Below are 7923 nucleotides of genomic sequence, written 5' to 3'. Positions count from 1 at the left end.
ACTGACGTTCAACTTAATATGCACGTTATGTAGATCTAAAATGCAAAACACATTTTATTTGCAACTAAATTTCCAATTCCGTTTTCTGCCAGGGTGCCTCGTAATAGGTAAACAAATAAACCGTTATCTCCCCATTACATGTGTTTAACGCATATTTAATAAGCCGCGACTTAATGCTTAATATACAATGAGTCATTCTCAAAATTCGTGCATATTTATGTTAATTGTTTGACCTGACAAGCTTAAGTGAAAATCAATTATATTTTTATGGTAACTAATTTAATTCTACACTTTACAGGAACAAAATTGGGAAAAGTATCTTTTTGTTTAATTTAATTAAATTATCCTTTGAAGAAACATTATATCAGTGGCTGTTGTTAAAAAAAGTCACTAAAGCTGTTGTATTACTACCGTAATAATTAATCCCAGTGCCCATGTCGTAACAATGTAATTGTCCTTATGTAATTAAAATTGATTTATCTGTATATGTCTGGATTTGTAGTGCAATTACGTTAGGTAGTAGAGCTTCAAGTAAGCATAATATAATTCATATTCTCATTTTGGTTTCTGTTTTTGTTTTTGTTTTGCTTCATATTATATTACATTTGCAAATGTAGGGAACTTTTGGGCTTGTTGGCCCCTTTTGATCAATACATATACAATATAAAACACATGAGCCATGTTGTATTATAAAGCTAGCTATTTTAATATTTATGTACAAAATATATATGTATAATAAATTAATGTTATCTTTGATTTTGTTTTCGTTTGTGAATGGTGTTACACATTTCATAAAGGTAGTGACGAAATTTCATGAAATTTCTAATGAAAAGGGTAAATTATGAAAAATGAAACGGTAGGCTTGCATAATCTATGCTTTGTATATTCAGAACGCAACGAATGTAGCAAAGATTTTCTAGAAAACAAAATTTACAAATTTTTGCATATTCCATAAACGAAATATGCGCTAGTTTTGAGAAATACGATAGATAGATAGATAGATAGATAGATAGATAGATAGATAGACAGATAGATAGATAGATATGTGCTTGGGATATTTCTCTGTAGATATTCTAGGTAGAATATTCTGGATTCAGAGCAAATAAATTCATGGCTGAATAAAGCACATTGAAATATTTGCAACACAGGCGATTATGCTTGTTAGAGGCGACTAACGAGATAGTGTGGTTGGGCTCGCTGACTTGCTTGTTAGTTTTCGGTTCCCAATTGCACTGATCGATCGCCATGCTGTTAATCACTGGATTGTTTGGTACAGACTCGATTGTTTACAGACCGCCGTCATATATCTGGAATATTGCTGACTGCTCACTCACTCATTGCTTCACTCACTCACTATTTGCAACGCTGGTGTCATTGGTCGTCGTGGCCGATTAATTATTGTTGTGTTTCCAGATCCTGCCAGATCAACGACCATCCAACGTTAGCCCTGCCACGATGATCGTAAAGGATGGCTTTCAAGTGTCGCTTTGGTGTTATTCCCTTATGTTATTCGTACGTATAGTTCTATGAATCTGACCTCACATTTGTCCTCCACAGGTAAAAATTAGTGTGGTGGGTAACCTACTGGATAAAGCGTTCGCTCGTCTCGCCGAAGACGAAATTCCTATCACCAACATGGGTACAATGTGTTAAGCCCATATCTGGTGTCCTCCACCGTGATGTTGGAACATTGCTAAAAGTGACGTAAAACTAAACAAATCATGTTTGAGTGTGACTTTACCTCATACACTTACTTTTGTCATCGTAAATAATTGTGTTTATAGTAAAAATATGTTTATAGTAAAGTCATAACATCACAACATATTGTACTGGATAATATGTCGCGATGAAACAATGGCTTGGATATGTTGATATGTATATTATTTGTCACAAGTAATCGAGGTAATGATACCATTAAACCGTCTCATAGGAAAACAAAATTTAAAGAATTACAACATAACTCCATCGAAACTCGCGTTTTTGTTCTACCATGGAAATAGAAATAAACATGCTTGTATGTTTAAGTGTACGCAACACACGTAATGTGTAATCTATAAAAGCAGTTTTTACTAAAAACTGTATTGTTATTCTATATATACTGAACAAAAATAGCTAGGGGTATATGTAAATGTTGAAGTAATGAATAATGGTATATTAATTCATTGACAAACTGATAAAATATTAGTAAAAAAAATAACAATATCCCTAACTAATGTTGTCCAGTATCTGTTTCAGGGAGCTTTTCAGAGTACACTTGGACCAACTCTGCTTGATCTGCAAGTTCTGTTTGAAGTCAACCGGACAGAGATGTCGTACCTCTTCCTTGTTCTTGGACTTGGTTTTGGTACTGGATGCCTCCTGTCTATGATAGTTCTGAAGCTTCTTGATGCAAATTTGGCACTCACGGTGTGTGTCCTGGTTGTTGCTGCGAGCACTCCTCTTGTGGCAGTGTCTCCTCATTTGTACGTGGCATGTGCTGCTGTTGGTGTAACAGGAATAGCCCTGGCCTGTATATTTAACTGTGAGTATGAACATTGCAAGAATTATTCTTACTACGATGGAGCTTCCTCCATTAGAAATGTAGTAAATGAGTACGACCAGAATCTAAACGTGCTGGAATCGTAACGTTAGACAGTTAGACGTCTTCATCAGCCTTGTTGTGAGAGGCCATTAACTGCGATGATGTATGTTACCATGACCGAAACCAATTAAGCAGATCGATGGTTTGGATGCAAAATTCCCGATAGTGACGTAAATCATCAACCTTGCTGACCACTGATTGACAAAACGGACAGTTTAAACATTCAATAAACTTCATTCTTCACGAGAGTGACCTTAAATTGAAGAGTAGGAACTGCTTTAAGTAATACCGACAGACAGTTCTTCCATGCCGAAAACCACGTGTCCGTTTAGTATTTAACTTTATTTTAATGGAACATTCATAAGAGAAATGTTAAACCAAACATGTCATGAATCACATGTCTAAATATGAACGGTGTTATTTTAGTTTCATCTCAATGATTACCACCATGCTTTTGTTGAGTATCAATACTGGTATTCCCTTCATGCGTGAGTGAGTGTAGTTTTACGCAACAATCAACAAAATTCCAGCTAAATGGTGGTGATCTGTAAATGATTGAGTTTGCACCAGACAATCCAGTGATCAATACTAGGAGCATCGATCTGCACCATTGGGAACCGAGGACATGTGTCAACCAAGTCAACGAGCCTGACCGTCCAATCCCGTTAATCGCCTCTTACCACAAGCCAATATTCTATACCGGACCTTCACTTGTCATTTTCATCAGGAAGGACTCCATGTGTAACCCAGCACTTTACAGAACCCTAGATCCTGATCTGTATGTTAATATATGGCTCATTTGATGTGTAGATCATTGCTTGTTGCAATCCGATGATGTGTGGTATGGACCGAATGATGTCTTGGCCACAGATATATAGTTACAACTTTGTTGACATTTATTTTTTCAGGTATCGTCCACCAGTGTAATCTCACTTTCCCAGATAATGCCTCCGTCATGCACGGGATGCTGATAGCAACGTCTGTCGGGTCAATAACAGCTCCACTTCTCGCCGAACCGTTCCTTGCTCAGGGAGGAAGCAATGTGTCCGTGCCATGTTTTTCGCTGCCTAAATCTTCAGTGACAGATCCCAGTCAGAACCCTTTATCGAAACAAGCATCACACACATCTGACTCACTGGTAGAAAACAATTCATCTGCAAGAATAGTATCTATGATACCCGGACAATTCATGCTCCACTGGTTCCATGAAGATGCAACCACAAATATAACATCCAGATGTGAGACGTCATACGTGCACATTGTCTACATAATCGAAGGTCTCTTGTTCTTGCCAGCTTCTGTTGGATTCATGGTGCTATCAGTTCTGGGCAGACGATGTGAGGAGGCACACGTTTCATTTACAACAGCAACTGGTTACTCTGAGCTTGATGAACCCCAAACAAACGCCAAGTGTTTTTTTATAATATTCCTTCTTTTGCTCACAATTACGTTTATGTCTTTTGCTGGCCTGCCCTATGCTTATGTCGCCTATTTGACAACATATGGTGTTTATGGCAGTCTACATATTGACATTCAGACAATGGTGTCAACGACATCTGCTTTTTGGTTTGCCTACCTCCTTGGCCGAATCTTGGGTACTGCACTGAGTGTGCATCTGAAACAATACATTCTGATATATATCTGCATTGTAGGCACGCTTCTTTCAGCAGTAATTATTGCACTTACTGGCCCCAGATATGAGATGTGTTTATGGACTGGTTCCATGTTACTAGCTGTGTTCACGGCTCCTTTGTTGGCAGCGTCCCTGAGTTGGTGCAGGACCTGTATTCCTCTAACACCACTGGTCCTTGGTGTGTGCACAACAGGAGACAACGCTGGCGCAGCGTTGATGCCATACGTTACTGGTCAGATAATTGGTCACTTTGGACTCGAATGGTACTTGAAATCGATTGTCATTGAGGCTGCGTTTCAAATAGGAGCCTTTGTTGTGCTAACTCTGGTAACAAAACGTTTGAGGTGAGATGTGATCTAGTTGAATTTAGAGTTCAAGATTATAGCATTTTGCTTGTACTGATATGAACTCTTGCCGATTTGGGCGGTGAGGAAGCATAGTGGTTAAAGCGTTTGCTCCTCACGCCGAAGACCCGAGTTTGATTCCCCACATGGGTACTATGTATGAAGCCGTGATATTTCTGGAATATTGCTAAAGCGATGTAAAACTATACTGACGCAATAATGCCAATTCTATTGTACTGAAGTGGAAACACAGAGATACCATGCTGAAGTTGGCATGCATGTCCCACTCGGGCTCAGTATACCGAGTCCGAGCTCATCAGACAGTACCAATCGGGTAACAATAATACCATCTGTTTCAATATACAATTATTGACTTCCAGTGAGGTTGATCCAATGATTTATCAACCTCCTCAGATATGTGACATTCATCAAGGATAAATGAAGTCAAGTACTGTAACTGTCGTATGCCTCTTGACACGTTTTGATGTATATGTTTTGTAAATATGTTAATAGCAATGTTGCGAACAGCTGAAGTGTGTGGTATATCCAGCTTGGATCCTTGCAGGAGGCAAATGTACTATAAGTCCTCATGGTCCCTCTAGTATGGTGTTGATCTATAGCCTGTTTTTATATTAGATTCTCTTCAAGATAAACAGTATTAGGTTTACATATTAGTTTTGTATATTTATGATAAGTTAGTGTCCTACTGTCCCTCGTTGACAGGCTATAGAGTGTAACTTTATGTATTATGAATATGATTTAGTCACGTTCCACGGAGCGATCACATAGCTGCAAAATAATATACTACATCTGTCACGTGCATCTTACTGCTTATCACTTGTATGTATGTATGTATGTATGTATGTATGTATGTATGTATGTATGTATGTATGTATGTATGTATGTATGTATGTATGTATGTATGTATGTATGTATGTGTGTATGTATGTATGTGTGTGTATGTGCGTACGTGCGTGTGTATGTGTGTGTATGTATGTATGTATGTGTATATGTATATATATACACACACACACACACACACACACACACACATATATATATATATATATATATATATGTATATATATGTATATATATATACAGCTTCATCGTTTACCTGCCTTAATTAATGTGACAAATTTATATGTCACTCAGTGGACCAACAAAACCCTTCAATAATCGACTGTCAGCAAATAAGTTCTGTTTTACGTCTCCGTTAGCAATATTTAAGGAATGCCACGGTGGGAAACAAGAGAAATGGGGCTCACACATTATATTCATGTTGGGATTCGAACCCGGACCCGGACGAGCGAACGCTTTAACCACTAAGTTACCCACCGCCCCTCGGTTTGTGCCAGTTAACATTCATGTCTAATAGAGAAAATTAGCGATCGACTGCACGATATTGTTTCGATATCATTGAAAAACTGTGACACACTTAACTAACGTTTTTGTTGTTTATCAGCTGTTGCACGTTACAAAATAGGTCGCGTCGCGTATAAAATATCATTGTCCTGCTGGTAAAATCAATCGCACCAGCTGTGCGTTTGCAGTCCCCAATAAACATTCACTCCTTTCGTTAGTATTAAAAAAATAGCTTGGACTTCCGATTTATCGGTTGGTGTGTATATCTGACTGTTTGGATATCCCTCCGTCAGCTTTGGTAGTGGAAATCATGTACCTGTAACTGTTCTTGGTGTTGGCAGGTAAGTGAATGAGTTTAGTTTTACGCCGCACTCATCAATATTCCAGCTACATAACGGCGGTCTTTAAATAATCGACTGTGTACTAGACAGTCCAGTGATCGACAACATGAGCATCGATCTGCACCATTGGGAACCGATGACATGTGTCAACGAAGTCACACCCGATCCATCAGTCGCCACTTACGACAAGCAGGGGTTACTGAAGGCCAGTATTCTAACCCGGACCTTCACAGATACATTCTGGGTGTAGATGAGATAGCTGTGTAGGGAATGAAACCTACTGTTTCTCTAACCGCTCAGGAATATGTTTGTGTCATGCACGTTTTCAATTCTTTGTCTGTTTTAATGAGATATCATTACAATGACACGAAGAGGGAACGTGTGGATGGGAGAACACGTGGAGATATTGATGCACGTTGATACACGTTGATATAACGTTTTAAGTCACGTGATCATTGTTTCCGTCATATAGATGTAAGACCGAGGATGCGTTGCAAGTCGAAAAACACTTCGAGCAGGGATACTCTATAACTATATAGGCTCCCTGCTTCGAGTAAGCAAATGAATCGCTTATTCCGGGCTTGCAACCGCTCGGAGCGTTTATCGCTCTTCCAAAAGTGGCGGAACGATTACAGTTTGCTCGTCTGGAGCTAATAAAGAAGGTGTTGGGAGAGTCTCGATGACGATATTGTTGATGACTACATTGAACCTGTGGAACAAACTGAGGATGCTTTGATGAAAGCTGGGGTTTTTTTTTGCCTCTGCCTCTTTGGCAGCCGAACAATTTTGTTCAGCCTTCGGATTCAAATTTTCCCAAGCCGCCATTTCTGTTCGAGAAGAAGCGACCTCATCCAGCGATTGCTGCGATTGCAAGCGGCTGAAAGCTAGCGCTCCGTTGTCAGGTGAATCGCTGCACACCACTTGCAAACGATTGGTTGTTTGCAACCCCGAGCCTGATCATTGTTTCAGCCATGTAGGGGTACGACCGAGCTTAGCACATTTCAGTAAGGGAACAACCAATTCAACACAATGTCCGAAAGTCAAATTTATTTATTTATGCATATATAACATATATAGTTGGGAATACACTTTATTACACACGTGATCAACGTATGGCTAGTTACATACTTGTGTCGTACGTCATGAGTGTCGTATTGCGTTGACCTGTGTCGTAACATGACGTGATATTCTAAAATTTGGATTGGATAACCGATGACCTCTCAGTTAGATCACGTTGTGACGGAACTATTTTTCTATAACGAACACATTAATTCATTTACAACTTATATGCATTGTGAGTATGTAAACATATGGGTATATAAACATTGTGAGCGTTATCTTGTTGCTATTTTATTGTGAGCGAAGCAGCTACAGACCATGAGAAGGGATGCCAGGAGGTTGTACGACGCAATGACATGCATTGTGACGTCGGTTACCAAGGTTACAGTGTGGCGTCATGCAAAAGAGTACTATAGTACCAAAAAAATACCACAACCTGTTTATGAATCCGGTTTCGGGTTAAAAACCATACAAATTACTAGTCTAAGGAAACTTAGACTCAGTACTTTTCGTTACACTACACTACTGAGTCTAACAAAACCTAGTAGGAGGTCGCGTCAGGTAACCTTTGAGCCACCTATGAACGTCCAATCAAACGTG

At 39.1% G+C, this 7923-nt stretch overlaps 1 protein-coding gene across 1 annotated transcript in view; it reads left to right on the top strand.

Moving 5' to 3' along the window:
- The first annotated feature begins 6145 nt into the window (after positions 1–6145).
- Positions 6146–7923, top strand: part of LOC137265484 (aldo-keto reductase family 1 member B1-like) — a 16750-nt gene continuing 14972 nt past the window's right edge. Inside the window, exon 1 of the mRNA XM_067800894.1 lies at positions 6146–6264. The gene's annotated coding sequence lies outside the window, so the exon portion shown is untranslated. The remainder of the gene's footprint in view (positions 6265–7923) is intronic.

This window comes from Haliotis asinina, chromosome 15 (genome assembly GCF_037392515.1).
Source record: "Haliotis asinina isolate JCU_RB_2024 chromosome 15, JCU_Hal_asi_v2, whole genome shotgun sequence".
NCBI lineage: Eukaryota > Metazoa > Mollusca > Gastropoda > Lepetellida > Haliotidae > Haliotis > Haliotis asinina.
The sequence above is the reverse complement of the archived record's forward strand: the minus strand, read 5'-3'. Positions and strand labels throughout refer to the sequence as shown.